Raw genomic sequence first — 16605 nt, forward strand, 5'->3', positions numbered from 1 at the left:
AAAATATCAGAATACTGAGAAGGTCTTCGCAAATCATTAAATGACATCCTAAAGCAACACTTACATTTTTCTTTTTCCTTGAGCCCAGGGGAGTTTAAACATTTTTAACATTAGGTGCCATTTCCTTCTTTCAAAGGCCAAACTAAAAATAAGATTGAACAAATGTGTATTATATTTTGCTAAGATTTTATAATAATGCCTCCTTCAAACAGAACCACTAGGGAATGTCTGAAATCTGTTGCTAATAAGACAAAATGTTAAACTGGCAGTGGTGTTATGTCATCATAGAAAATTCTCCTTTCATTTTATTGTAAAGCAGAGTTAAAACTCAAAATCTTTTGCAGGGCTTAAATAGTCTTCCCCAGAAAAATAAAATGTTTATAATGTGTTTGAAAAAGACCACTCTTACATCTTATATAACCTACAGTGGGGAAAATAAGTTTTTAGTCAACCACTAATCGTGCAAGTTCTCCCACTTGAAAATATGAGAGAGGCCTGTCATTGTCAACATGGGTAAACCTCAACCATGAGAGACAGAATGTGGAAAAAAAAACAGAAAATCACATTGTTTGATTTTTAAAGAATTTATCTGCAAATCATGGTGGAAAATAAGTATTTCGTCAATACCAAAAGTTAATCTCAATACTTTGTTATGTATCCTCTGTTGGCAATAACGGAGGCCAAACGTTTTCTGTAACTCTTCACAAGCTTTTCACACAATATTGCTGGTATTTTGGCCCATTCCTCCATGCAGATCTCCTCTAGAGCAGTGATGTTTTTCGGGCTGTCGTTGGGCAACACGGACTTTCAACTCCCTCCACAGATTTTCAATGGGGTTGAGATCTGGAGACTGGCTAGGCCACTCCAGGACCTTGAAATGCTTCTTACGAAGCCACTCTTTTGTTGCTCTGGCTGTGTGTTTGGGATTATTGTCATGCTGAAAGACCCAGCCACGTGTCATCTTCAATGCCCTTGCTGATGGAAGGAGTTTCACCCAAAATCTCTCGATACATGGCCGCATTCATTCTTTCCTTTACACAGATCAGTCGTCCTGGTCCCTTTGCAGAAAAACAGCCGCAAAGTATGATGTTTCCACCCCCATGCTTGACAGTGGGTATGGTGTTCTTCGGATGCAATTCAGTATTCTTTCCCCTCCAAACACGAGAACTTGTGTTTCTACCAAAAAGTTCTATTTTGGTTTCATCTGACCATAACACATTCTCCCAGTCCTCTTCTAGATAATCCAAATGCTTTCTAGCGAACCGCAGACGGGCCTGGACGTGTAGTGGCTTCAGCAGGGGGACACGTCTGGCAGTTCAGGATTTGAGTCCCTGGCGGCGCATTGTGTTATTGATAGTAGCCTTTGTTACTGTGGTCCCAGCTCTCTGTAGGTCATTCACTAGGTCCCCCGTGTGGTTCTGGGATTTTTGCTCACCGTTCTTGTTATCATCTTGACGCCACGGGGTGAGATCTTGCATGGAGCCCCAGATCGAAGGAGATTATCAGTGGTCTTGTATGTCTTCCATTTTCTAATAATTGCTCCCACAGTTGATTTCTTTACACCAAGCGTTTTACCTATTGCAGATTCAGCCTGGTGCAGGTCTACAATTTTGTCTCTGGTGTCCTTCGACAGCTCTTTGGTCTTGGCCATAGTGGAGTTTGGAGTGTGACTGACTGAGTTGTGGACAGGTGTCTTTTATACCAATAATGAGTTAAAACAGGTGCCATTAATATAGGTAATGAGTGGAGCCTCGTTAGACCGCGTTAGAAGACGTTAGACCTCTTTGACAGCCAGAAATCTCGCTTGTTTGTAGTTGACCAAATATTTATTTTCCACTCTAATTTGGAAATAAATTCTTTAAAAATCAAACAAAGTAATTTTCTATTTTTTTTCCACATTCTGTCTCTCATGGTTGAGGTTTACCCATGTTGACACTTACAGGCCTCTCTAATCTTTTCAAGTAGGACAACTTGCAGAATTGGTGGTTGACTAATTACTTATTTGCCCCACTGTATATATGTATATATATATATATATATTTCGGCGCTAAAAACTTTCGACAGAAAATACCTACAACTGCATTTTTGGTTTTTGATAAAAGACCGAAGGTTTACCACCAAATAGTGTGAAGCCGTAGTCCTCTTGTGATGAAGCAAACAAAACACGGCGAAAAGCAATGCTGCTTCTCGTCCCGCGTCACATCGAGTACAGTGCATTTGAGCCTGAGTGAAATTAATTTGGAGTTCAAACAAGCGAACAGTATACAAATAAATTAGTTTTTAAATGCATACATGTCCGTTTGCTGCGGTTTAGTACAATCATTTTATGACATGACCACTTTCTCTTTTTCCCGCATTTTACCCCGTGGCGTCCACACCCCCTCTACTGGTTGCCGTTTAATCCGGCTGGGAGCGACTTTGCTCGGCTTCGTCGCTGCGAGGACTCAGCCCACTCGCCTGGCTCTCGGTTGATTCCACTTCTTGCACAAGAAAACAGTGAATCTTATTTTAAGGAGTCCGAGAGATTGTAATAGCCTTGTAAAGAGCTTTGCTAATTTCGGTGAGAACGGAATAGTTTTTATTGTTGTTGTTGTAAATTACAGTTCCACACAAACATACATAGATATCTCATTTACCAAAGCAACTGGAGGCGTGAGACCCATTTTTATAGTGTCCCAAACTTCCAAGAAAGCGCAATTATCAGTTTTATCAACCGTGAAGACCACCAAACAAAATTCTAAGACGACGCCAGCAGTTCTGCTATATATGCATGTTTTTGGGATGTGGAGGGAAACTGGAGTACCCGGAGAAAATCACGCAGGCACAGGGAGAACATGCAAACACTCCACAGGACAGCCGGAGCCCGGGATTGAATCGTTGATCTCAGAACTGTGAGGCGGACGTGCTAAACACTCCGCCACTGTATTACCAGATGCACGTTATTATGAGTTAAAATAATTTGATATTGAAACCCCTCTTGATGTTTTCATTTTCATACGATTTTCAAAATTTGTTTAACTATTAGGTCGCCTTTGTTGCTGATGTCGCAGGGCAGTGACGTCACATGGTTACGCTGCCGGGCTTCTAGAGTGTGACTCTAACGACCTAAACATATGATCTGTTCAACATGCATGACAGCACTGTCGATATTTCACAAAATGAAAAGAAAAATGAACAGGATAGACGGGATGAAGAGGGAGTAGGAAAAAGAAAACGGTGTTCTGCCAAAATGTGCTACACCGGCAAAATGTTCTGCAAGAGGCGAATTTGACACCCAAAGTACTACAGTGCGCTTTCAGCTTGTTTTGTTTAGATGCATACAGACAGATCATACAAAAGATGCCTTTTAAAAAAATACTTAAACGTAGTAATATCAAATAAGGGTGGTTTAAATATGCTACGTGACTAATGTGGTCAACGGATCAACAATCTGCTTTAAAGCATGAGAGGGAAACACATGCAAAAGTATATTGAGGCAACGAGAAGGTAATAAAAGACTCAATAAAAACAAAAAGTAAGTACTCGCCGCTTTTAACCGATGAGCGCATGTTTTGGACATCTTGCTGCGTAGAAGGAATTGGAGTAACCTGGTAGTGTTTGTCTACGTAGTGACAGTGACAATCTACGTCATCAACCAGAGCCTCCATTGCGCAAATAAAAAAAGACGCCCTCCGTAGGTCAAAACGTACTAAATATAATAGTTTTTTTTTTTTAAATCAATGGCAATATATTATGTGTTTCTAATGACATGTTTTAGTAAAAGAGAACAATTGTGGCTTATTAGAGACTACGAGTCTTTCAATTTCAATTTTTAATTTTATTTGTACAGCCCTATATCACAAAAAGTTTGTCTCAAAGGGCTTTGCAGAGGCAATATGATACACAGTCAGAAACAGTAGATAAATTAGATAAAGTTCAAGTCCTGGGCATCCCCCGTCCTTAAACCCTCCATATCGGCAAGGAAAAACTCCAAAAACCCTTTGGGAAAAATGAGAAACCTTGGGGAGAACCACTGTCAGGAGAGATCCACTCCCAGGATGGACAGGCTATAGATGGACCAGGACTGACGGTGGGTATTAGCAGCAGGAGGTCCAGTTTGTAGAGATGCAATGGAATGAAGAAACAAGAAGAGGTCCATCTAGCCAGATGAGGTGGGAAATGGGACACCGGGTGACTAGTGATGAAGAGACTAGTCAACTCGATATTAGATATTAGTCTTTAAGTCGGAGGTTCACTTTGAATGTTTTTATTACATTCATATAGGACATTGGTCTCAAACTGCGGCCCAGAGACCAATTGTGATCGAATGATCGCTTCCAGACCGTCCCAGTTGAATATCGATTGGATGTCTATTCCCATCAATAGGTGTTTTCAATATCAATTTCGTTCTTTCACTATCACAACAAATACTCTGTGACCTGGGCTGGCAGTGAATGATTTAGGCTAATAACTTTTGAATTGATGTCCACTATAATGACCACCATCCCATACTAGGGTTAAAATATTTAATACGTAGCAGGTACATATACAGTACATAACTTTCACTATTAACAGTATTATTTTTCGTGTGTTTGGTGGGGACAACCCCTATTGCTCTACTGCCAATCAGCATGAGTTACCAAAATCCTTCCAACTATTGATTTGTTTTGACATTTTCGAGCGAAAGAACTGCAATTTGTTTTGTTGCCAATCCGGTGTGTACGCCCCCTCCAAGTCGACTGGGACAGGCTCCAGCTCACCCACCACCCCGAGGACAAAATGGATGGATTTTGAGAGTGAAAGAACTGTGTTGTTCCACTTTTATTATGCTAAATCCCATCAGAGGGTCCTGATGGTAATTACGAATGATAAGAGGCTTGTGTCTTTCAATATGTGTTGGCAGGATTTTGTTTTGTAAATGAGTTATTTGTATGCGTGTTTTAGTTCGGCCGAGGGGAGAAAATCAATCGTATTGACTGGAGAAAATCGATCTGAGCTGAGCTTTCACGGACAAGAGAGCGAGTCAAATGACTGCAGTTTGGCCAAAATCACGCTTCACGCATTTGGGTTGTTACCCTTTGTTGTGTTTATCAGACGGATCTTTGATTCTTGTGCTGAATCGTAACTACAGATGGCCATCGCGGACTGATAGTTGTTTAATGAGTGTGGTTTTGGGTTCAGTTTATGAGAACTCTTTGCTTACTTGACATGCCATAAAACATTCTCAATTATGCACACAGATGGGCTGGTACTTAAAAAAGAAAAACGAGAATGTGGCTATACAAGCTGTTCTGAACTAAAGGGATGTAATTTTGGCCAATAATTTGTACGACTGTGAATTTTTGAAAACTAAAGGCACAGATCTATATATATGGCGGAAAACACTCAGGTGACTTGAAGCTCCGCTCTGAGACCCCCAATTTGGCCAACTTTCAAAAATGTCCGATATGCACATGTGACACATCATTGTAAAGCTTAAAATCTCAATTTTCTGGGGGAAGAAAAATTTTGAACAGGAAGGCATTTAAAAAAACAAAAAACAAAACAAAACAGCGAAACCCTATCTGGAGGCGAGAGCACGCGAGAGCAGAATTACAGACGCCATGACTTTAACGAGATGTTATCGCGTACTTACCTTGTTTCGATCAAAAAGCTCCATGTTGCATGTATCAGTAGCCACGTTTACATGCTGACTTTTATTCATACCGATTCAAATCATTCCGAATGGAAATTTCACATCAGCTGTTTACATGTCACTTCATCTATTCCCATCCAGCGTTTACATGTGTCTGCCTTTATTCCAAAAGGACGTTTGACAACTGCCGTCTGACATGCGCAGATTAATCAAAACAAAGCGTCACGTTGCAAAACATGGAGATCGATCGTCAGATCAGCTGCTGTTCTAACTTTTCGAGTGGAAACAAAACTTCAGAATGACACGCCGTTCATTTAAAAAGTTGTGTGGGTGCGCTGTGCGTGTGCTTGGAAGCCATGTTGCATGTGACGTTACTTACGTCACCAAGTGACGTCACCACGTCAGTACGGAGCATGTGCAGAAAGAACGCAACCAGACACCATTCCGCTTCCCTGTTTACATGATATAATTTTACTTCTAATCGGTTTGGGAAAAGGAATATTCCACCCCTGTGAATCGGAATGAAATTCCATTCGGTTTGGGCCTGTTCATTCCGAATGAGGTGTTTATATGGAACACATTTATTCGGTTTGAGCAAATATTCCGATTGTAATTGGAATATTTGGCTCCATGTAAACGTGGCAACAGAGTGTCACGACACAACTGTGAATGGCCACAGTTGGATTTTTGGGGGATTTTATGGGTGAAACATGGTAATATAACAAGGGTCGCGATGCAGAAATCGCAGACATCCAGAAGTGGTCGAGAGTTTCTTTTTCATATATTTACCCTTTTAAATGTTTTTTTCAATTTTTCTTTGTTTGGATCCATTAGTATTATTATCTAACATATCGCAGAAAATGGGATAGTAACAAAAAAAAAAAATACAATTTAGCGATAGTTATGAGGTAAATATCCGTGACTTTTTTACAGACACCATTTTTTTCATTGTGACGTAATTTTTTTTAAAAAAGTTTAAAATATGTGAGTGAATAATTTTTAAAAGTCGTCTTTTTTTTTTTTTATACGAAATATTCGACATCAATTAATTATTCTAAACTAAAAATGACATTTTGAATAATATAATTAATTACCTTAGTTTTATGGCTGGGTTGAAACAAAAGCGGTTGCGCGACGTCTGTAATCAGGGGTTTCCAGGGTAAGACGGACAAATTAAAAAGAGTTCGGGGTCTTAATGCGCAATGACTCTGCTATTGCAGCATATAGAGATATTGTTCTATCAAACACAACAGCTGTTTTGGCTTAAAATACAACAGTTTACATTAAAGAGGAGTGCAAGAGCATAAACTGCTTTTTCAGTCTTGTCTGTGTTTTCCGCCAAATACAGTGGGGAGAACAAGTATTTGATACACTGCCAAATGGTTTTCCCATTGTGAGTGTATCAAATACTTGTGACAAAAAAAGTGACAAAAAAAGGTCACTTTTTGGCACTGTTTTACAGTGTTCAGGTACCCAAATGACAGATTTGGTTCCTATTGGTCCACTTCACAACCTTTGACAATGAAAACAAGTACCGAAACAACACGTTCTTGTCTTTTGGCTTCCATAGAAAACGAATGTGAATGTTCTTTTTTTTTTTTTTAAATCACTTTTGATTTTGTTTGTAACTCAAACACAACCTTTGACAATGAAAACAAGTACCGAAACAACACGTTCATATCTTTTGGCTTCCATAGAAAACGAATGTGAATGTTCTTTTTTTAAAATCACTTTTGATTTTGTTTGTAACTCATACACTGCCAATGGGTTTTCCCATTGTGAGTGTATCAAATACTTGTTCTCCCCACTGTATACTAAATATTGATAACACCTTAAATGTACATTTTAAATCAAAAGTTTTGACAGTAGTGTATATTATTCTAGTTTGCAAATCGTTTCTTCAATTTTCTGTAAATGGTACATTATTGCCTAAATTTATATTTTCATTCCAAATAGGGGAACATTGGTCTGTAAGTCATTGAGCACTGCGAACCTAACTTTATGTATGGTATTATTTAATGTTAGTTACCGAATACAGTGGTACCTCTACATATGAAGTTAATTCGTTCCAGTACCAGGATTTTCCCATAAGAATACATTATAATTCCATTAATTCGTTCCACAGGCTGAAAACCCACACTAAAATCCTTAATACAGCTGGTACTATTACAAATGGCAATTACACATAGCATAAAAATTGGAACAATAATAATAATACCTGTATGATGTAACGAATCGGGTTCTAATGTGCGGACGTGTTTTGCGTGCTGTACCTGAACACAACGCGCCGCTGATATGACAGACAGGGAGAGGTGCGGTTGAGAGTTTACTTTCTCTTCTAATGTTTTGTTGTGAACACCGTCACCTGTGGCAGACAGTAAGCGTGTTGTGTTGCACAAGTTCTGAAATAAATGATTAAAAACCTGAAGAAGCTGGCGATTTCTTTGGCAATGTTAAAAGAGTCACAATACACCTTCACTTATAAAGACTGACTTAACTAACAAATTATAAATGCTTAAGGGTCTCCCCTTAACCATAATTAACCATTACTGAATGCTTTTTGGACCCTAATTGTGTAACCCATGTGTAGCAGATAAACTGAACCATCAGTAGTTCAAATGAATGAAGTTGAAGCAATCACAACCAGACACTGACTGTTTTATTGAAAACAATAAAACATTATTCGAGGTGAGTCCAGTGGCGCCCCCAGGGGATGGCCAAGGGTGGCCGCGGCCCCCCCTATAAATTTGTTGGCCACCCCACTGGCCACCCCGCTTGCCAGTATATTGTTAGATTGTTGTAGCATCAGTTATGCATTTCATCCCATCACGTGTCCTTAAGTCTTTCTGATAGTTTTCCCCTGACCTTTTTACTGCAATCATATAATGAAAACCTGAAATTATGGCTTTTAGTTTTGGTGTGCCACCCCAAGATTTTAAGGGGCTCCATCTGGCCACCCCACTGAAAAATTTCTGGAGGCGACACTGGAGGTGACATCTTAACTTCAACAGCTACATGCAAAACAAAAAAAGCACTTTGGTACTTAACCATTAGTTACTGTCTGGTAATGCATTAACTAATGTTAATTAATATATTAATTTATATTACTTAAGGGATTATATATATTTTAATTTTACTTAAATATTAGTTATTGTCTAAACACGCAATAACTAAACCTAATTAATGGACCCTTATTGTGAAGTGTTACCGAAAATTTTTTACATTTAAGGCACTCGTACTTCATAAAAATGCTGTTTCTTTAGGGTTTTTAAGTAAGGTTGCCCTGTATTCCATTAGTAGAGCTGCTCTAAATACCATCTACTTCAGAAACATAACAAGAGCAATGTGTCATCATAGGCAGACAAGCTTTAAAGAGATGTTTTCTCGGGGATGCTTAATGTGATGTTCACAAATTAGACCTTGACACAGCAGAAAGTGGAGCAACCTATTTGTGCTTTTGAAAAGAAATTATCTTCATTTACTTCAGCTCAGAATAGAATAGTTGCTGCTGCTGCTGCTACTACAACTACAGTACTCATTCATTCATTCATTTTCCATGCCGCTTATTCCTCACGAGGGTCGCGGAGGTGCTGGAGCCTATCCCAGCTAACTTCGGGCAGCGGGCCTTGATCTCAGAACTGTGAAGCAGACGTGCCAACCACTCAGCCACCGTGCCGCCACCGCAGTACTCTATTTTCTTAATTTTTTTCATGTTTAAGTACAGCACCTTTCAACTTAAGTTGAATTTTAAAAGTGCTCTACAAATAGAATTAAATAACATCAGGATTTTGGACACACATTTTGAACTAAAACCCTGCCAACCTAGTTATGCTCGTCACAGCAGCAACTGTCATTTTCTCCTTACCTCTTTTATTTGCAACCCTCTTTGTAGCTAAGCCGGTGGGCGTCATGTCAGCAGCGGTCAAGGTTTTTCTGATGGAGGTGACGGGGAAGAGAAAGAAATGTTCATTGTATGACAGAAACTACTATTATTGTATGGGAGCTTTCTTGTTCAGTAATTTCTATGACTAACATGTAGAATCACCAAGGTTTGTGTTTTGCATAACATTGAATTGCTTACAGTAGCTTGGATAGCATGTTGCTTCAACTCTTACAGTCCTATGTTATGTCACAGGATACTTAGTGGATCAAATAGATGAGAGTTAGTCTCTTTCGATCATAAAATAAACCAAAATAATCCAATCTGCCGTTTATTCCCACTGACGGCTGAACCATTAACTGGAAGTGACTCTGGCTGAAAACTTCCAAATTGCTTCTAATTAGTGTTGCAACGAATAATCGATTAACTCAAGTAATTCGATTATAAAAAAGTGAGAGTTCGTTTAATTAGTGTTGTAATTGTTTTGAAAGTGTTTGCATTTAGTTTTATTGATTTGGGTGAATACACTGCCCTCTAGTGGCAACAGTGAGTATGACATAACTCATTTAACATGGCAGAATTCAGCTGCTCCCTGTTAAGACCAACATAAGGTAAGTTTTTGTTTGAGCTAATGTTTTTTTTATACATTTGTAATTTAGTTTACAGGTGTATTTATGAGTTTTTTTTGTGGGAATATATGATTGGACATATGTTAAGAGCATTGTTAAAAAAAAAAAAAAAACGTTAGCGTTTTAGACCATATAAGCTAGCGGACTTTCGCTATGCAAGTTGTCCAATTGTTCTTTTGTTGTACGTAGATCCTCATTTATTTATTTTTTTCACCTTTTGAGACTAAGCTCAGTTATTTTAATGTATTTTATATGAAAGTGAAATTCTGCATATTTTGAGGAAATACGCTGGAATTTTATTTTGTAATGGCATGTAATGCTCTTTTGAAAGTGCAGTCTTAGCAAGCCTTTGTTTTACATCTCCTGAAATGTATTCTGCAACGCATTGAATGTTTCTAATCCGATGACTCGATTATTTGAACTAACCAGTTGGTAGATTAATTGATAATCAACAAGTGCGCCCTACTATTAATGCATTTTTCCCCATTTTTAAACATTGCAGTCATCAGCTTCTTAGTTATTTTTCTCCGTAATTTACTCGTTTTGTACAAAAATGGTTAAATCATTGCGTGCCATTGACAACAATAGAAAAACAATGTAAAAGTCGGTAAAGGTTACTTTTTCAGACCACGCACAGAGAAATCAATAATGGAATAACTCTTACTGGGGAGGGGGGTTCATGAAATCATACTGTAAAATTGAATTCCCAAAACGAGTATCTGCATTAGATTTGATAGCTCATTAGTCTGCAGTTAAAAAAAAAAAAAAAGTACCGTAATTTTCAGCCTATAAAATGCACCTGACTATAGGCCACCACTCACCAAATTTGACATGACATTTATTCATATATGAGCCGCACCGGACTTTAAACCACAGCTGTCCTCACTGTATTATGGGATATTTACACCAAAAGATATTAACCCGGAACACCTTATTTGACAGCAGCAACATTAGACTGTCATAAGTCTGTCATAAATATGACATGACACTGTCATGAGCATGAATTAATGCTTATGACAGATGTCATTTAGTGTCATCCGGCAATTGATCTCACTTTTGAATGGATGTAAAAGATCTGAGCTGGACAAAAATTGAGTTAGAGACAAAATTTGACTTCTGTTATAAGCATTCATTAATGCGCATGACAGTGTCATGTCGTAATTATGACGATCTTATGACATTCTTATGACGCCGCTGTCAAATAAAGTGTTACCTACTAACCCAGATAAATCAACAATTAAGCTGCACTGGACTATAAGCCGCAGGATTCAAAATTAGGGAGAAAAGTAGCGCCTTATAGTCTGAAAATTACGGTATTTACACCATGGAGAGCTGTTTCACAAAGTTGACTGAACTGACCATGGCTGGAACACGAGAGATGTCAGTTGAAACAAAGGAGAGAATGGTCAAGCTGATTAAAGTAAACCATCTTGCTGTGTCGGTTGCTCCCAGTCAGTTGTGTTTAAATTCTGCACCATATGAAAAAATACTTTGAAATTGTTCAAGGCAAGCATACTGCTAGTCTAGAATGAGGTAGACAAGCTTCAATACAGAAAACTTAAAGATACTGTATAGGTCTTGTGAACAGGAGTCAACGTATGTGACTGAACTGTGAGAAAACCACCTGAAGGAAATAGGATTTACGTACATACAGAAAAACCAAGCGAAAGCCCTTATGAACATTTAAACAGGAAATAACGCAGTTACAAAGGTCTAAGGAAAGCTGTCGTGGACTGCCGATGGCTGGATAAAAGTCATAATTTTTCAGTAATGAAGCATGAAATCTGCATCGGGCAAAACGATGATAGCTGAACTTTTGTTTGGTGTCTGTTCAATGAGACTTTTAAAGACATCTGCCTGAAGAAGACATGCAATATTCTACAGTCACTGATCAGGCTGCATTTCTGGGAGAAACACTTTGGAAACGGCTTGCTTACATCTTCAATAAATGCGCAAGTTTATGTTGACAATTTGGACACATTTCTAATTGCATAGTTTGAAAGGATGTTTGAGAATGATGAATAATGAAATAACAAGTTTCTAAATGACAGAGAGCTGCCATTTGAAAGGAAAGTTTTGTGTTATTTCGACGGTTTGCTTTTTTTCTGTACACGATAAAACAACTCTGTGAACATCCTCTGTGACTGGTGATTCCATCTTTTTTTGCCAGGGGGTGTACTCCAAAACATCTTTTTTTGTGACTTTCTTCCGTTTCAGGCCAACTTTTAATTTTGTGTTCCGGTGTTTTGTCAAAATATCATACAACGGTGAAACGTCCAACCAATGGCGAATTTGACACCCTAAGCCAGGGGTGTCCAAACTTTTTGCAAAGGGGGCCAGATTTGGCGTGGTTATAATGTGGGGGGCCGACCTTGGCTGAAAACCTTTACGTAGAACAATATATTTAAGCAAAATTTAGCAAGCCATTCAGTGTGTCACATTTGCTTTATTATTTTTTCAATGAATAATTTCAACAATCTCTCAACTAGCCCTTGCGGCGTTCTCTTTCGACTCTCGGGCTCTTGCGAAATACTACTGCTGTGAAATTAAACTAGCTTCAAGTTGCTTCAATTTCTCGCTGCTTATCTTCCCTGTAATCTTCTTGTACATGTCAGCTTGTCTTGTTTGGTAATATCGCCTCACATTGAAATCTTTAAAAACAGTGACTGTCTCTTTGCAAATGAGGCAAGACACAGTTGTTGCATATTTTAGTGAAGAAATAGTCCAATTTCTACCTGTCCTTGAAGCGTCAGCCGTCACAGTCAACTTTTTTTTGTTGATTGTCGCCATTTTAGAAAATTGGAAGAAGAGGGTCACACGGAGTAATGTTGCTTAGCCCTTAAATACCTGCAACATGAAGCAATTATCAGAGAATCCCAAAATTTGAAAAATAAGCTCCTAATGAAACCTTTTTTTCAAATATGTGAAAAGTCAAAATGAATATGTGTAATAAGCGCTCTAATATCTATAACCCATGCTAAATCATGTTTTTTTTTCTCATGGAACCTGCAGATGCATGTGTCGACTTGCATCCATCATTTTTTTTTCAAAAAGAAATGTCAAAATTCTAAATTAGTCTGAAAATCATGAAATTTTAGGTGTATCAAATGCGATACATTTGGCAATAAAGGGTTAAAGTGCTGCTTCCTTTTAGTGGGTAAATGAGAAGCAGCATTTCGTGTGTAAGCTACTTCATATGCTGGATGCAGTACTGCTGACCAATTTATTAAGTCTGTGTGCGGGCCAGATGTTGTTGATTTTATGACAGAGGCTGGGGGCCGGATGAAATTTGACCACGGGCCGCATTTGGCCCCCGAGCCGGACTTTGGACATGTCTGCCCTAAGCACTACCGTGCGCTTTCAGATTGTTTTGTTTAGATCAGGGGTCATGAATTAAAAACCCTCTGGGTCCAAAATTAAAAAATTATAACAATCTCGGGTCCGGAAATCTTTTTAATAGGGTTGTTCCGATCATGTTTTTTTGCTCCCGATCAGATCCCGATCGTTTTAGTTTGAGTATCTGCCGATCCCGATATTTCCCGATTCGATTGCTTTTTTTTTTTTTTTTTGCTCCCGATTCATTTCCAATCATTCCCGATAATTTTTCCCGATCATATACATTTTGGCAATGCATTAAGAAAGAAATGAATAAAATGACGAATATATATACATTCAACATACAGTACATAAGTAGTGTATTTGTTTATTATGACAATAAATCCTCAAGATGGCATTTACATTATTAACATTCTTCAGGGATCCACGGATAGAAAGACTTGTAATTCTTAAAGGATAAATGTGACTTTGTATATTGTGACTAAATATTGCCATCTAGTGTATTGTTGAGCTTTCAGTAAATGATACTGCAGCCATTTAACTTCTGCCCAAATGCATGATGGGAAGTGCAACCATGACTGTGCGTAGGGGCACCAATTGATATATCTTCTCTGCGTTGGGAAAGAACATAGGGTGTTAAGAAAATGATCAACTACTACCTTTCTTCCCCACATTGCCTCCCACATTATTTTTAATTGCTGAGAGAGGTATTGTAAGGCTTTAGCTACATAAAAAATTGCTCCAAAGGCTGTCAAAAGTCTCTCTACTCATTATAGGCTACCTTTTAGCGCTATCTATGGGTAAAACAGCGTCTTTATAGATTGAACGCGACAATGCGTGAGTGGGTCGTGCAGCGCATGCGTTAATTATTTAACGTGATTAATTTTAAAAAATTAATTATCGCCGTTAACGCAATAAATTTGATAGCCCTACTTTAAGCCAAAATTACTCTGGTTGAGTGTAAGACATTTTGTCTGTAACGTGAAATACAATTAGAAAACGATTTAATTAAAAAAATATATATATTAAAAAAAAGGCATGTCCGATATGTTTTTGCCGATTCCGATACTTTGAAAATGACGTGATGCCGATTGATCGGGACATCTTTAATTTTTAATGCTTCTTTTTTTCCAAAAAATACAAACATATCTTTACGTGGCCATGCTGATAATTACAGCATTCAAAAATGTAAATATAATATAAAAAATCAATTTATTGTAAGTAATAAATAATATTTAATAATAATTAATTAGTAATAAATAATAACGCGATCATATTGAGCCCTTAATTCCGCTATTTTTTGAGAACAGATGGCAGAATTCTTAGGGAAACTTTGCAAAAAAGCTGTGTGCTTCGTTTATAGTGCCTTTTCAAATGGCTGCTTTTTACAAGCGCTTCTGTTGTTCGGCCATTCCTTACTACGCGGCAAAACATCTACACAACGCTCAGCGCGCTTGCGCAAGCATCCGCACGCATGCGCACATCGGTTAGAAGCGGCGAGTACTCACTATTTTTGTTGTATTTAGTTTTTTAGAACCTTTTCATTGCATCAAAAATACTTTTTGCATGTATTACCCTCTCATACGGTACTTTTAACCATTGTGGTTTTTTGTGTTAGCTTTGAAGCAGTTGACTACATTAGTCACGTAGCGTATTTAAACTGTCCTTATTTGGTATAACTGCATTTAAGTATTTTCTTCAGGCATTTTTAGTATGTTCTGCCTGTATGCATCCAAACAAAACAAGTTTAGCGCGCACGGTAGTACTTTGGGTGTCAAATTCGACTTATCTAGGATGTTTCGCCGATATAGCAGATTTTGGCAGAACTCTGTCTCTGAACAGATGAGGCATAGCGGTCTTGTGCTGCCGCCAGGTAAAATGAACAAAAATGTGTTGGTCTACTCCTCCTTAAACACTTTTTTTCTGCATCAATCTTGCATAATTTTAAGCACGCCATTTGCCGTACCTTTTCGCCTCTTCCTCCAACTTTATTCGGCTCAGTTTTTGGCTGTCACTCCGCGGAGTCTGGAAAGCGAGTGTGAGACATGCTGTTATAAAAATAACTTTCAAATGCTCAGTGGTGAAAGTGGCTAGAATTTCTTGCCGGAACTCCCCGACGTGAAGGTCGCCACAGAGCCAGAAATTGTATCTATGTATTTATTTATTTATTTGGGGGGGGGGGGCAACCTCTTAAACTACTGAAATGCAAAGAAAACTGTTTTAGCACAGTTATTTCTATAACGCATACAAAAACTGATTTTCATTCATAATTGTATTTTTTTTCCCAATGATTTGCAAAATAAAAGTTAACAAAAACAACAATAATCCCTACCTCCAGCTCCAAATTTTTATTTTCCCTCATTTCCTCACATACTAAATGCCAAATCTCAATTTTAACTACTTAAGAACATAGGATATATATTAAAATTGAAGTTAATGTAAACATTTACTTTTTTTTTTTTTTTTAAATAATAAAGATATAAGTAACATATGTTCAGAAAAATAAGTACAAATGACTCATATTATGCAGAGTAAAATGGAATATATTTTAAATATCGCGCAAACATTGACTTTTTTAAATCATAAGGAAAATAAGTAGCCTAACACAAATGAACAAATATAAGTCCAAAGTGCACATTGACAGCTAAGATGTTCTGAACCTCCCCATCAGAGCAAATAAAACTAAATATGATAACTAAGCCTCCTCAACTCTTTCATTGCTCTTAAAGATTTGATCCATTTTATGTTGCATTGGCCTTTTTTGTCGCATCAATTCAACAAGCTTTTGCTGTTCCAGAAAACATGCACATTTGAACCAATCAAAGCTAACCATCTCTGCTGATCAAACACTTTATTATGCTTGTTGTTAACACTTGTGTATGTAAATCTGATGTTGGTGGATCATTTTCTTTTTGGAGCTGAAATGCATGTGTGGCAGCTTAGCGTTTAAAAAAATTTTTTTTTTATACATAGCGTTTTGACAGTTGCTGTCATATTTTCGGAATCAAAGCACCATGTACCGGAACACCATTCCGGCCCTGAATCTTATACCGGAACTCCGTTCTGGCCCTGAATCTTATACTGGAACTGCGTTCCTGACCGTTCTGGCACACTTTCACTCCTGCAAATGCTTCACTCCCATTGGC

At 38.0% G+C, this 16605-nt stretch overlaps 1 protein-coding gene across 1 annotated transcript in view; it reads left to right on the plus strand.

Moving 5' to 3' along the window:
• yjefn3 (YjeF N-terminal domain containing 3) overlaps positions 1-16605 on the plus strand; it is a 110929-nt gene that overhangs the window by 15421 nt on the left and 78903 nt on the right. The gene's annotated exons all lie outside the window — the stretch shown is intronic.

This window comes from Corythoichthys intestinalis, chromosome 7, assembly GCF_030265065.1.
Source record: "Corythoichthys intestinalis isolate RoL2023-P3 chromosome 7, ASM3026506v1, whole genome shotgun sequence".
Taxonomy (NCBI): domain Eukaryota; kingdom Metazoa; phylum Chordata; class Actinopteri; order Syngnathiformes; family Syngnathidae; genus Corythoichthys; species Corythoichthys intestinalis.